We start from the raw sequence: 15531 nt of genomic DNA, 5'->3' as shown, positions 1-15531 counted from the left end.
GGACAGAAAATATTTCAAAAAATGTTTTTAAAAACTACATGTAATGGTAGATTAAAATGTCTGATACTTCCATTGATGCACTTTAGAATAGATCATTTAAGAGGTAGACTACTTCTACACGGGCAGGGTCAATTCAGGGTGAGAGATTTTTTTGGGGTTTTTTGTTTTTGTAAAGTGTTTTACGGCGCTCGCAACTGCATAAGGTCATATGAGTGCGCGGGACACACCTAATATATTCAGTTGGTAGGAAATTTTGAATTTTGCCCCGGGTGGCGGCCGAAGCCTACTCTTATCGATTTTAGACCACCAAGGGATCTTTAACGTGCGCAACTTGCACACGGGCCCTCCGAGATTTTTCGACCTAGCCTGATTAGGAGTCTTTTGTGTTGTGGGGAAAGGTGGGCAGGGGTTGGGGAGGGAGGGGGGCGGTTAAGTTACAATACACCCACACTTAATTGTTCCTTGGACGAGTTGTACAGGGCCGATTGTTTCAGATTGATTTCGCTACGTAATTAACACGCCACTGGAGTCACGAGGGAAAAAAACACAATGGGTTCATCTTTCTTTTTGTGATTGAACTAACGGAGCTGAAAAAAGCTGACTCACTTGAAAACTATTATGTCCAGGTTGCGCTTTTATGAAAACCAAACTAGACCCTGTAGACCTGTTCTATCATTTCCCAAGTAATCCCTGACGTGAGATTTCCTTTTGGACCGGTTACTACAACATTCCTTCCAGACCAGTACACGATGAGTCCTTTTTGGAACAACAGAGTTTGCCGATTTCTTGCCTCACAAATATTCTGAAATCGATGTTAATGGGACAGTTCACCGGCCAAATCTAAAAACACCATATTACGAGTACTATCAACCAATACCAATTTTCTTGTTCAACCTGTCCAAAAGGGCTCGAACATCATGTAAACTGATCCAAAATGGCTTGAATATTATGAAAACCCACCCAAAATGTCTTGAATAGTATGTAAACAGGTCCAAAAAAGGCTCGGTTATTATTTTTAACAGGTCCAAAACGGCTTGAATATTATGTAAACTGCTCCAAAATGTCTTGAATATTACGTACACTGATCTGGTCCAAAAGAGCTCGAATATTATGTAAACTGATCAAGAAGAGACGCACCCACTCTCACATCTGGAGGAGTAGGATCTGTGGCTCAGAGGTCGACGTGTTGTGAGGGCCTGCCAAGGTTTACAGTCGCTAGCTTCTGTCGTGCATTTTGTCACATCTAGCCCTGTCCATGCTTTGATTTTGTTGGTCCACATTGTCCAGTGCCCACACTTACCCCAAATATATTTTTAAAAACCTTACTTGTATACTCCCCCCCCCCCCCCCCCCACCCCAACCAACTGAAGTCTTTAGTTTTAGTAAGATTTTTACGGCACTTGTAACACAATAATTGAATAAGGTCATATAAGTGCCGAAGATTAGAGGTGTTACAAGAGAGTGATAAACACAAAAAAGAAGGAGGAGAGATAAAGACGATACTTGTGTGACAAGAAAGAAGGAGCAAACCACACCAGAGCACCCGCCAACCACACACGCCTTAAGTAGACTGCAGCGAATGCAGGTTGGTGCAGTATAGTAAAGATTTTGTCTTAGTTTTAGTAAGGCTTTACGGCGTTGCAAAAGGTCATATGAGCGCCAAGGGGTGGATGTCGACAGAGAAGTCCAAACAGGGAGTCAGGCTGACTGTGCTCACCTCTCAAGCCTCAACAGCACGAAGTCGGCTTTGACTATCAAGGCACCCCAGAAATACCAGTTCACAAGAAAGTAACAAACATACAAAAGTAGAGGAAAATGACGATAGTTAGTATGAGGAAAGAAAAAGCATCAGTTCCCCCTATGTTGCTCCAGTACAGTATGAGCATGACATTGATAAATCAGCCCATTTACAATTCTGCTGTGCATAAAAACATGTTAAATATCCCCCCTTTGGGAATGGCCTAAAGACAGAGTCAGATATCTTGACTTACTAAACAGCATGAGAAATAATAAAGTCTAACATCAAAATCTGCCTCCCTCATTGCCCCCATCCCATCCCCAAAAAAAGTATTTTTCATTTGATGCCATTTCATAAAAGGAAAAAAGTCGACCTCAGTGCACATTCTGTAGCTCAACAACGCAATAGAGTGCAGCAAGGACAACAGTCAGAGGTCACAAAGTTTTAAGTGTGCCACACTGAGAAACTGATACCTCGACCATCACTTCATGACACCACCCTCACATTGTCATGGGATAGCACAGATTAATAAGTAGTATACATAAATAATTCATGCATTTTTATGTACTAATGATTATAGTGACCCTCAATTATCTGTCAGGCCACCTTATGGCCCACTTTAATTAGGTAAGCTCTAAACAAGTTCAAGAACTCCAGTAGGATAACCGTAGCCATGCGCCTGGAGTAATTTTGTACCCCAGGGGTTGTATTCTTCACATTTTAGAATACTTCTAGTGCGAATATCTCTTTGAAACTTTCAGTATTTCTCAAAAAATCATTTTGACAGACTGCTATGCAAAGCGTGAGGATCGGATTAACGAGTCAATTTCCTCTTTGGAAAGTGGGGGCACAGAGTTCCCCACGTCGTATAGATACGATAGTAAAACACGACGTACCGATAGTGTTAAGATCAAGTCTGAATCTCCCTCCTTGACTTGACACAATTTTCAATCATTTCGAAGGCCGACCCAATGGATTCCCTTCAAGACGTACAATGACAGAGAAAACTTTCAAGAATGGATTCATGAGAAAAATTTGAAAGCCTCTCGAAATAGGTTCCTAGCCCTCCTCGAGCTAAAAAAAATCGTTTTACCCTATTGCTGCACTTGGTCACATGATGGAGGTATCCCCCCGCCCCCCCCCCCCCGCCCCCCCCAATTTCCTGTTCATCTGGTTTTCGGAAAATATAGTATGTTTCTACCCTCTGCATGTTGCTACTGCTGTACTCGTTCATTCAGGAGAGGTACATTACTGACGTAACCTTAAATTTTGCACTGATGAAGTGAAACTCAGATTCAACAAAGTCATCGGGCCTGGCTCTCAATTTCGTTGAATCTGAGGGTTCATTACATATATACAAGCAAATATACGGTTTTTGTGTAGATGAGGCACCAAGCAAGTAATGTATATGTATTCGATTTTATTTCTTAATCAAAAGAAGTTTGGTTTTAAATGAGAGGCACTTTCATTTTTTATTGATACTGAAGAAAAGCTGGAAAATTCCAGGTAAATACACAGAGCTCTGCCAAGCACACACTGTACAAAAGGGCTGATTCATTCAAATGCACGCCTGTGTCAAGTCATCTACCATATCTATAACACATTGTTTGCCGAACAAGTTATCATATTTCTACGTTGAGCCTAGCATAGGCTACGCAAGGTTTGATTTCACAGTCCAGCGCGTAATTCACAACGCAGATCTATGTCAAGACTAGCTTCATTTAATATGCTGAAAAAATAACTGTGAAGCATTTGTATCTCTAGGCATTTGTTTCTCCCTCCACTCCCGGGCCGCTCCCCCAACCCCACAGACACACACACGCACAGTCACTCAGTCACACATGTGCTGGCCGCTCATCTGACCCAGACATGAGCTAAGATATCATCATATGTGAGTGCTAATATGCAAATAACGCGTGTTTTTTATATGAAAGTAGGCCACTGATTATACGCTGAATCCCAGTTATTTTTACTGAATTTTATTAACCCCCTCTTCGGGGAATCCTACTCCTTTTGTTAAATCTGAGTTCGTTGAAACCTAGTTCCACTGTATTACTGATGAGAGATGGAATGAAAGGGAAAATATATATATATATAAATACTACAATACTGTGTGTGGAAAGGATGGCGGTTGAGGGGGAGAGTTGTATTCAAGATAACGGGATATTTTGGTATTCTTTTACTGTCCCTCCCGTCTCACACTTAGTATTAACTTAGAGCTACCAGTTGTCCATTTTCTTCTACTTCTAGTCTATACATTAATGCTCTGGACACGAATATCAACTTCATTTCCGTCGCAAATCAATAGTTTTAGAAATAGTTGATGGTTTTTCGAGATATATCACACTTCTTAGCCTAATTACTGCGTAGTAATTAGCACACTTTAGTCCCCCCCCCCCCTGAGTAAAAACATCTGTGGGGGTTACTTAACCCAAAATTTGATATTTAATTTTGCAGTTAGGCATGACATTTTTCTAGAAAATATTTGATTTGCGACAGTTTTAATGGCTTTGTGTGATCTGCAGCAAACAATACACCGCAGTTTGACCCCCAAAGCAGTTCAGTTTGCGGGAGTGACAAAAAAAAATGTACCTTTTTTCATAGAAAGTAAAACAAATGAACAACCTTTAAGATTATACCAAAAACTTCAAAATCTTGATTTTGACGACGACCTTGCACTACTCTCCCATACCAACCCGACAAGATTTCCAACGCAGACCTGTTAGGAAAATGTAGGCAAGAGGACATGACCACCATAATAAAAAGGAGAAAACTGAGTTGGATTGGGCATGTTCTGAGAAGAAAACCAGACTCTATTGTGAAGACTGCCCTCCACTGGACACCCGAAAGACATTGCAAGAGGGGCAGACCCAAAGTGACCCGGAGACGAACAGTAGAGTCTGAAATGAAGTCCTGGAACCATTCGTGGGGGACGTTGACCAAGATGGCCCAAAACAGACAGAGCTGGAGATCCTTTGTTGCCGCCCTAAACGTCAGATGGTGTAACGGTTAGTAAGTAAGGAATAACTTCATGTGACCAAAAATAGACGAACGCCTGATTCAATCGCGTCGTGACTCATACAACAATCTACAAACATTTTCATTTTGTTTCTGAGAAAGATGTGTCATAGAATTTACGAATGACTAGACTAAAATTTGTCTGTCCTCAGAGAAAGTTGCATTTGAAAATAGCAAACTTTGCAAAGAGTTGCAAAGCAACAAACATGAGTTTTGTTAGATCAAAATCAAAATTTAAATGTGTACCAAAAAAAATAATATAAAAGGGGGTGGGGGGTTGCATGGAGTACATTTGAACAGTTTGTCCCCAGACAAAAATGAATCAGGTCCGTTAAACACTCCCTGACGTTGGGCAGGTTTGATCAGCATGGGTTGGGGCTGTTCAAATATAATCTTACACCTTCTTTGGAACTTTTGGCCCCCCCCTCCCCTGTACACTTTTTTACATTCCCCCAAATCCCGTAATAATATTATTAATTATTCATTTATAATAATAATTATTCTGACATTTTTATATTGCGCATATATAGGGTAACAATCATTCTTCTACGCGCTTTACTTTTACATTATAATAGTATTCATGAAAAACATGCAGACACACACATGTGACATAATAATTAAATACGGCACAAGCGGAACTTTTCCGTAAAAACTTATGGTGTCATTTTACCACTTTAATCGCACCAGTGTAATCAAAATTAGACTAGATCTACATGTCATGTAGCCTAACATTTGATTACTTGATCCTGGGAACAACATCATAGCACTCCGGGCTTTGCCATACGTGCTCCGCTCCCCGCTCCAATTATATCCACCCCAGAGTCCATGTAGCTTACCACCAGTGTATAAAGTGCGAGATGGCAGAATCGTGCTTGCCGCTCGAGGACCTACTGTATTGCCACAATGCCGTACTTACTGCTCTAAGTGAATAATATTATAGTTACTCCTTTTTAATGTTATTTCTTTTAAAAATTAGGATGTCATAAATTATTGTCCTTGTTATTTTTCCACCTTACAAAAGAGTAATCTTACATGGGTCCAAGACAACCCCCCCCTCCTTTTTCTTACACTTTTCTTTTACAAGAGTCAAAGATCCCCCCCCCCCCCCTTTCAAGTCGTAAGATTATATTTGAATGTCCACTTTCGGGGTTTTCTGGATGAATCGCTCCATGTCTAGATCTACCCACCTAGCCTAAAATTTAAAGTCTTTCACAAATTATTATATTGTAGATCGATCTACTTGGTGCAACGGAACCAAGCAAGCTAAGAAATCAGCCGATCGTGTTTACGATTGATTTACTCTAGATCTAGATCTAGCTAGAAGAGTATTCAGTCCAAACAGGACTATTTGGGGTTCGGGTCGGCTTGTGTCGGTTTGCTTGCCAGATTGATGGCGCAAAGCGGCTATCGTGGCACAAGTCATTTGAGACAACAATTCGAGCAATCATCCCGACCCGCCCCGATCCATCCACAATGGGCAGGCATGCACCCCGTAGTGCAAAGGAGCAAATTGTCCCCCTTGGCGTCGTTATTTTTAGTCGAGGAAGAAAGTTTAGGTGTTTTTAACCAAATTTTATTATTTTTCCAACTTGGTTTGCGGAAAATTGGCTAAAATTCGCGTATTCATGAAAATGTCAAAAGCTGTGCTGAGGGCAAAAGTTGCGCATGCAAGTTGCAGCGCTAATTTCTTTGAGGACAAATTTATAGAAAGTAGAAGAATCCCTTTGCTATAACACTAAATATAGATATAGATCTATATATATCATGTATGACATGAAACCTAGAGTCTAAACAATATTTTAACTGACAGATTAGAACTAAAATAAAAAGGCCGGCTCTATTTCTCCGAACTTTCGGGACAATAAACTTGAACTCAATTTCTCCGAACGGTTACCGCTCTCGAGATTTGTTGATAATAAGCAAATGGAGACGCCTGTGTGTGTGTGTGTGTTAGTGTGTGTGTGCGTGTGTGTGAGTTTGCGGGTTGGTGTGCGAGTAAAGTGTAAACAGGGGGAGGGGGGGAGGGGTGGCGTGGAGGGATTTTTTTTTACAAGAAGGATTTTAGTTTTTGCTGGGCGACTAAATGCAAAATAGGTTACTGCCAAGGTCAAGCAGTCTAGTTTTCCCGCAGTACCTTTTGAAGGTATTTTCAAATTAAGTATAGTCCGAGAACGTTGCCCCAACCACAACTGAAGTATCTGAATATTCAGACATTTAAAAATCTCTAGCTCTAGAAATAGAATTCAATACAAAAAATGCTTCTTCCCAGTCCTCGCAGAATGGCAGAATGGCAGAATGAAAGGAGGACGCCTAAATCTCGCAAATAACCAAAAAATCTCCAGATCGGAAACCGTTCGGAGAAATAGAGTTCAATTTTATTTTCCTGAACGTTCGGAGAAATAGTCACTTCGAAATAAAAATTGGTAAACAATCTCCAATTAGTCCAACCATGGCCTCCGAGACTATTTTGTATCACAAGTTGAAGATAAGATCCATGACAGCTGTAAGCAACCGTATTAATTTTTTTGCAAGTGGCTATTCTCCGGCGTTGCGCCCGTCTATAGATCGGAAGCTATTCGCCGGCGTCTACCTTTCATTATATTTATATTTTATCTGTGTTGTCCAGCATAAAACTTTATTCATTTATTTCCGTTGTCAATTTGCTTATTTTAAAATACTTTATTTGAAAGAACAAAATTGATTTTGCGTCTAAAATCCTGCCTTGTCAAAGAGTATAGCCTGCTGTTTAACTTACTTCTTGTTGTTGTAATTTCCGATAAACTTAACTGATATTTCGCGACCAGTGCTTTCTTGTGGTATCTCCATTTTTGTAAACAGTGAAAATGTGACTCCTTCTTATGCTCACACTTAGTTATGAACTCACGTCACTAGTGGAGAACACGTTTCTTCTAGCACCCAACATAATTCGAAATTGGAGGAATTGGGGCAGTTGGTGTCTGAAAACCTATTGTCTGTATCAATGGAAGTGGCATGAAGTGGTGAAATTGTGGGAATTTTTTCCCAAGACAAACAGATGAGAGAGGTATTTACAAATCTGCGCCGACAAATTATTAGTAATAGACCGGCGGCGGCGCGCCGGAGAATAGCGTCTGATCTATTGACTGGCGCGACGCCCGAGAATAGCCACTAGCAATTATTTTTTAAAGCATGCCATCATTACATTATTATTATTATTAGATCTAATCAAGATTCTAGATCTAGATCTATATATTAATTTTAAACTAAATCATGTGACTAGATCTAGATTTAGAGACAAAGACTGATACTAAAACGTTATATAGGGGGTGCCCACATACGCCACGATCGGGTCGGGTCGGGTCGGGTTGGGTCGGGCCGCTTTCTTGTGGTTCAGTGCACACTACAACCCTGCCACGATTGTACCCGACGACCTGGAAGTTAAAGTAGGGAAACCTTTAACCTACATATGCGACTACACAGAGGGGGTAAACTGGGCTACGATTGGCTGAACCTTTACTTTAACCCATGAATAAATTAAGTACCGGTAGGCCTACGGTACTCTTGGACTTCCCGCACTCCCTCTCTCTGTCTCCCTCAGTGTGTGTGTGTGTGTGTGTGTGTGTGAGTGTGTGAGTGCTTGCTTGCTTTAGTGCCTCTCTCCTTTGTTATCTTTCTCACTTCCCATTAGAGACTTAAATGTAAACATTGCTACGTCTCTGCTTAGATCTATCTCTAAACTTCTCTCTCACTCCCAGTCACTCTCACCACCCTCCCTCTGTAGTGCTCCTCCTCCTTTCGTTTTTTTCTTCCTCTAGGACTCTAGGCCTATGAGTGCTCCAAACCCGCAGTGAGAAGTGAGAAGACGGTCAAAGGAGTGAGACCGAAACCAGGAATTCCCAGCCTACTTAATGTATTCATGGGTCAAAACGGACACATGATTGAGTCTTGTTGTGATTGGCTGAAAACCACTCAATCGCGCCATTCGCAGGCCAGAAAACAAATGCGTTTGTTTTTGTAGGTTAACGATCGTGTCGACCGGTTTGAGCCATTGGCCGCTTTGCGCCCTACCGCGCCCTCAATTTGGCTAGCCCTGACTACCCGATGGGCCCGACCCGACCCGATCGCGTAAGTGGGCACCCCATATTAGATTGGTGATCTTGTAGTTCCATTCGTTAAAGTCCACTATCCATTTGTTTAATCCAGAGAAGAAATCCAGAAGTCTTGAAGACCAACTATTTGAATTAGGCTACACAAAGAGCAGGGATGCAACCTAACTGCAAACATCAAATTAGGATAAAATTCAGGGGGGCATGCCCCCCTGAACCCCCCCCCCCCCCACCTCCATTTTTATTAGGTCAAGGGGGGCTGAAAACCCCCTGCCCCTACTCTTGACACTAAACTTTAATGAGAACGAAACTACAAAATTGACTTTCGCGTTAGACTTTATTTACTCTTAAGACTTAGAATCTAGATCTAGATCTAGATAGGTCTACCTCAGAGTTGATAAATTGACATCAAAGTTCAAAATCTAGATTTAGATCTAGATTCTAGATCTACTAGATCTAGATCTAGTGTAGTATACACCTACTACTACTGTCACCACTGACAAGCACTAAAAATAAGGCTAGATTGTAAACCAAGAAGAGATTCTAACTAGATGTCTAGATCTATTTAATGTCGACAGCCGGTTTACTTACATCACACTGCACACTAAATGACGTCTTAAGACAGATCATCAGACCAAGATTCCAAGATAGATAATCTAACAAAACCCCGACACAAACTCAAACTCAACTTGCTACACTCAATCATACGCCATTCACTGGGTCACAACACAGAAAGTTCCACAAACACAAACAATAACGGTAACAGTGAAACAAACTTACAGAAAACGGCTAAACAAAGACGCACCTTGTTATGAAAATACTGTTGACACAGTTTCCGTGTTTTGATTCATGCCAAGAATAGATTATACGCTTCCGAAGTCCGAAGCCCTAGATCTTGATCTCGACTTCGTTTGAGCGTTTCTGTTGTTTAGATAAAATTGTCAGTGTCACATGATTTCAGCACTCTTATCTCCCTTTATTTTTTCCCATTCTCTGTTTTCAAAAAGAAGTTAGAAACAGTCTCTTTCGTCTCCATCTATGTAGGCGTCTAACAATAACATATACTTTATGTCTACGCCTTTGTTTTAAGCTTGATCGATTGGGGAATAAGTGAAACTGTAGATTGGATTTCAATACTTTTATTTGCCATTTTAATTCTCAATAAAAAGTAGTAATATCACTGGTCAAAGAAAGTGTGGTTTGATTTTAAAATCCCAGAAAACAGACGTAATTCAATGTAGCAAATCAAGGATTCCACATGGATTTTCTTTAATTTATTTTGTCACAAACTTTCTTATAGGTCTAATACTAGTAATACGCCCCTGCGACTCAAAGCGCTATGTCAAGTAGCTTATTTTGTGTGGCGTCGGTGGCCTAGTGGTTAGGCTCTCGGGCTCGCAACCGTAAGGTTGTGGGCTCGAATCCCGTCAGGGGCCCGACGTTGTGTCCTTGGGAAAGGCACTTTACACGAATTTTCCTCACTTCACCCAGGTGGGAATGGGTACCCGGCTATAGACAGCGAAAGATCTTGTCAGTTTGTTAGTGTTTGAGCGCTTCATCGGCTGTTTGCACTGTATGCTTCTCGGGAAGCTGAGAATGTTTCGGAGTGTTCTATGGTCTGCTGGGGTAATAATATAGTGTAAAGCGCATAGAGCCTGCTGTTGAGCGGGGATATGCGCTGTACAAATGCTATCTATTATTATTATTATTATTATTATTATTTTAAAATCAAGCAAATGAGAAGAGAGGCTGTAGGTACGATATTCCTTAGGCTTCCAAACTTTTAATTTCGTAAGTAACTGGAAGGGGAAAAGGCACTTCATTCGCGTGTATGCAAGCACAGGCACAGACACGCACACACATATACACACTCATACACACACACACACACTCACACACACACACACACACACACACACACACACACACACACTCACATACTCTCTCTCTCTCTCTCTCTCTCTCTCACACACACACACACACACACACACACACACACACACACACACACACACACACATACATACATTCAGAGAGAGAGAGAGAGGGGGATCTCGAGGAGAGAGAGAGAGAGAGAGAGAGAGAGAGAGAGAGAGAGAGAGAGAGAGAGAGAGAGAGAGAGAGAGAGAGAGAGAGAGAGAGAGAGAGAGAGAGAGAAATACAATCCCAGAATATTTCATTGGGAGGAACTGAGAATAAATAAGGGAGAGCGCTCCATGTGTCATAGCCTCACAAAGGAGGTCTTTACAACACAGTTCGACTTAGTGTAAGCTAATTCAAGGGGTTAATTCTTTAGCCCTATCCGTACACTGTGTTTTACTATCGTATCCATGCGACATGGGGAACTCTGTGCCACCTCTTTCCGAAGAGGAAATTTACTCGTTAATCCGATCCGTGCGCTTTGCATAGCAGTCTGTCAAAATGATTATTAATTTTTTTTAGAAATACCGTACTGAAAGTTTAAGAGACATCTTCGTATTAGAAGCATTCTAAAATGTGAAGAATACAACCCCGGGGGTGCAAAATGACCCCAATGGTGTACGGATAGGGTTAAATACTCAGCGGACAAGTGTGTGCGACAGCAGACAGAGGGTCATAATATATTGCTGCACACATAGAATTATTATACAAATCAGAAACACGAATTCGCTTTTTTCATAGTACGCATGTTGTAGTTTTCCTTTTTAGATTTTCAAATAAAGAAAATTAATTTTAAAAATCTGTACGAAAGATGAATTTATGCTTCTTCTTTTTCCTTTCCCCCCTTTTTATTTTCTTAAGTGCCCCAAAACAGAACACCAGGAGTTTTTTAAACGCCAGAATGCGCGTCTTCAAAGCGTCACTATTATTTTATTTTCAATCAGTGCAAACGAGTACTCTGGCCGTCGCAAGGCTGAGGGGAATTCCCTCCGCTGATATCCGGACGGCTGGTTAATTATGCTTGATAAATATGGGGTAGAATAGGAAAATGTTTGAGACAACTTTAATATATTATTATATAGAAATGAAGTCTGCTCGATTAACTAAAGATTTGCTAGCAGCGAGCGACTCGCAGCTTATACCCAACGGACACTGCCAGTCTGATTAATTTGATTCAGTCGGGTCCAGGCACATTCACCTTCAAGAGAAGGACAAAAACTACCATATTGGCACAATTGGACCGAATTCGATTGAATTCGATTGTGACCTTCAAAATGAAACTCGTTTGCTTTTCAATGTTGCAAGTAGAACTGGTCGTAGCCATCAGATGTGAACAGTTAGTCTCAAGGTTTGTGAGTCTTCAATCACAAGGCCGGGGTCATATTTTACTCCGCTCGGAATTCAGTAAAGGACGAGCTGCTGTAAATGATTTGCAAAGGCTGAAACAAAGTTATCGATATTTCATATGTCTTTGAAACTCAAGAACTTCTCAGCACAGCAGCCTCGGTATGTGGTAATCGTTACCCATTGAATGAAATGGCTTTGTTGTGAACGGTAAGTTTTGTGTGCATAGCCCCCACACAAGCGCACACATACATACTAACTCAAATACACACATTGTCACGCACAAACACACACACACACACGCGCGCGCGCGCGCACACACACACACACACACACAAACACACACGCACACGAATTAGTACACAGCTCACATTAGCGCGCGAGGGTACTGAGACAGTGATACAGTGAGGAGTGTGGAAGCGTAAGTTTTCTTGTCCCGCTATTCCACTTGAACAAAGTCTACTAGAATCTAGATGTTCGTTTTCTGTTGGCAATACTGTCTACTTGGTGCAGATATCAACAACACAATAATAACTACATTGTACGTACATATCTTGTACTACATGTACTAAACTAGTCACTGGTAGGCCTATTGGCACTGGCGAAAAAGAGACACGTGAGTGGTTGGCGGGTGCTCTGGTGTGGTTTGTTCCTTCTTTCCTATCAAACATCTATCGTCCTTATCTCCCTTTGTTCTTTTTTATGTTTGTTACTCTCTTGTAACACCTCTAATCTTCTGGCGCTCAATATGACCTTATGCAGTTGAGAGCGCTGTAAAACCTCTACTAAAAATAAAACTAAAGAAAAAGAGACACGTTCCCTAATCGACGGTAATGTTCTTGATGTGTTCTCGTCTTATCACCTGCTGAGTGCCATCTCTCTGGTTCGCTCACACCTTGTCCCACTCAAAAAAATAGTACAGATATTAGTATCCTTTCAAGCATACGTGTCTGGAAATAGGACTACGGGTTTGTTTGTTTGTTTTTTGCCTCTAGATCTGTCTACAGTAGCAGTTGTTATCAGGTCTTCTAGTCGTGGTCTGTCTCATCTCTGCGCAATTGAAAAAAATCTCTCTTCTTTTCTTCATCATATTTCTTTTCACGTCTCCCCCCCCCCCCCCCCCCCTTCCCTTATTGTTTTTTTGTTTTTTTCAATCCTTGCCACCGATGTCTATGGTGTGGCAGTTAAGCGCTTCGCCGCCTCACACAGGAGACTCGGGTTCGATTTCCAAGAGGGTAGAATTTTTATCTTTCAGCTGAAATGTTGTATCTCTCTCGTCCTGGTTTGACCCTGACACCCAGGCAAAGTCAAAACTCACCTCCTAATTTACATAAATTATGTAGATGGGAGCGTATAAAATAAATTACTTTTAAAACAATAAAAAATAAAATTGAGGCCCTTGTTTTCATCCTCCATCTTCTGTTTCTCTTCACCTACCACAGTCACATACCCACTTTCACTTTTCCCCCTTCTCGTTCTGCTCCTTCATCTTTCTCCCGTTCGACTCAACGTGTACGGTGCACACTGACAATTAATTTTGATTTAGATCTACGTGTAAATCTATTTGACATAGTCAGGGTCCACCAGATTTTCTTTCAAGGGAGAGGCAATAGCTACCACTTTGGCACAGTGCGACCGATTCGACTCACGACTTTGAAGAATAAACATGTTTGATTTTGAAGTTTACTGTCGAATTTAGTTGAATTCAGTCGTATTGTGCCAAAATGGTAACTTTTGCCCCATCCATGAAGTACAAATTTGGCAGAACTCGACTCAATCAAATAATGAATCCGATCGACAATGTGCACAATAAAGTGTTGCAATGTTCTGTATTCCGTCCAACCTTCTCTGACGGCCTCCTTTCTAAGACAATCACCCAAGGGCGGTTCGTTACCTGGACAAGACCGGAGGCGCCTGTCACTTTTTGGGGCTTGAAAAGTGGTAGAGCTGGGCGAAGAATCGATTCCAGAACCGATTCCCAAGATCAATGTTACGAGAGAAAAGTTCTGAATTCTTTTTGTGTAAACCAGCAGTTACCAGTTACTTTAATCATTAAAGTCTTCTTTTTTTTTAGAATTTATTTTGGAAAAATAAAAGGTGATGCTTCAAAGTGTTCCGAAATCAAGGTTATCCTAAATCCCGAAAATGTTCGCAGCCAACTAGATAACCACCGGAAGAAATCACATCATTATAAAGTAAGTAATTAGGTTCGGAGTCAATTCGTACGATTCCTAGAGTTCAATAATCGGGAACCTAGCCGCCCAGCACTAGACAAGAGTCGGATCGCTGATTAGCCTATAATTTCCATTCAGTTTCAACGAAATTCAAACTTTCTCAACAAACCTCTTCTTTCACGAACGACAAGAAGTTGAAGAAGGTGCTAGGCCCCTATGGTCAGACCCGTGCCACAACACACGTCTATTATCAATAAAATTGCTACTCGAATCACACTATACATAAAGTCAACTATTTTATAGTTTTTGTAAGTTTTACGGTATTTGCAACACAATTAGGTCACATAAGTGTACACAGAATGGAGGTTTTACTAGATAGTAATAGTAACATACAAAAATAAAACAAGGAGAGATAAGGACAGTAGATGTTTGATGGGAAAGAAGGAGTGAACAACACCAGAGCACCTGCCAATCACCCAAAGTCAACTCTGTCTTTAAAAAAAACAACGATACACACTTGTATCAACAGTCAAAGGCGTTTATTGTGAATCATTACGTGGTACTCTAAATTCTGACATAAACACATTATGGAAAACCCTTTGACAGATGAACAACGAGCAGGTTTGCATGGATCTAACAGGGGATCTTCCATTTGCCTTTCCGTCATCTAGGCCTCGTCGGCGAGCTGCTCAAATGTTTTAAGCCCAGGAAGCAATATTTTTTTCAAGAGAAAAACAACCCCAAAACAAAAAAATCAAACAGAACAGAAAAAAAACGACCAAAAAAAACCAGCAAACAGAAACGAAACGCTTTTTTTTTTACATTTAGAATTTAATTTCGACAAAATATTTCACGAGCACACAATGTAACAAATACCTCAATTAAAGAAATTTTAATTTAAAGAAAAATAAAGAAAGATGTACATAAAAGAAAAAAATATTTGGGCTAGATGCTTTTGAACAGCCGGCCAACAATTTAGACTTCATGAGGTGACGATAGATTGATGTAACGACCGAAAAAGTTGGACTCAAGACAACGAATGGCCCAGTAGGTTCTCGGGTTGGTGTGCGGTGTGGGCGGACACGACCTGCCAGCTCTTGACGTGTCTGTCTCAGTTCTCAGGAGAGAAGCGGAGGACTGTGTTCCTCTTGGGTGGGTCTGGGTAGGTCACGTTGTAGTGCACGGGGACTAGGTCCGCGTCGCAAACGCCAATCAGCTGGGGATATTATTTATGGCAAAATTAACCATAATA

General features: G+C 41.0%; 1 protein-coding gene and 1 long non-coding RNA gene across 2 annotated transcripts in view; both read right to left on the bottom strand.

Annotated features, from left to right (window-relative positions):
* The window catches only part of LOC101860584, a gene marked incomplete in the record, with an annotated part of 125671 nt that extends 115886 nt beyond the window's left edge, over window positions 1-9785 (bottom strand). Inside the window, 1 exon segment of the mRNA XM_035970672.1 lies at window positions 9647-9785.
* A 5014-nt stretch (window positions 9786-14799) lies between these two features.
* The window catches only part of LOC106012250, a 5019-nt gene continuing 4287 nt past the window's right edge, over window positions 14800-15531 (bottom strand). Inside the window, exon 2 of the long non-coding RNA XR_001184981.1 lies at window positions 14800-15495. This is a non-coding gene — a long non-coding RNA (uncharacterized LOC106012250). The remainder of the gene's footprint in view (window positions 15496-15531) is intronic.

Source organism: Aplysia californica, unplaced genomic scaffold (assembly GCF_000002075.1).
Source record: "Aplysia californica isolate F4 #8 unplaced genomic scaffold, AplCal3.0 scaffold00304, whole genome shotgun sequence".
Classification (NCBI taxonomy): Eukaryota; Metazoa; Mollusca; class Gastropoda; order Aplysiida; family Aplysiidae; genus Aplysia; species Aplysia californica.
This window is presented reverse-complemented; position numbering and strand designations above follow the sequence as displayed.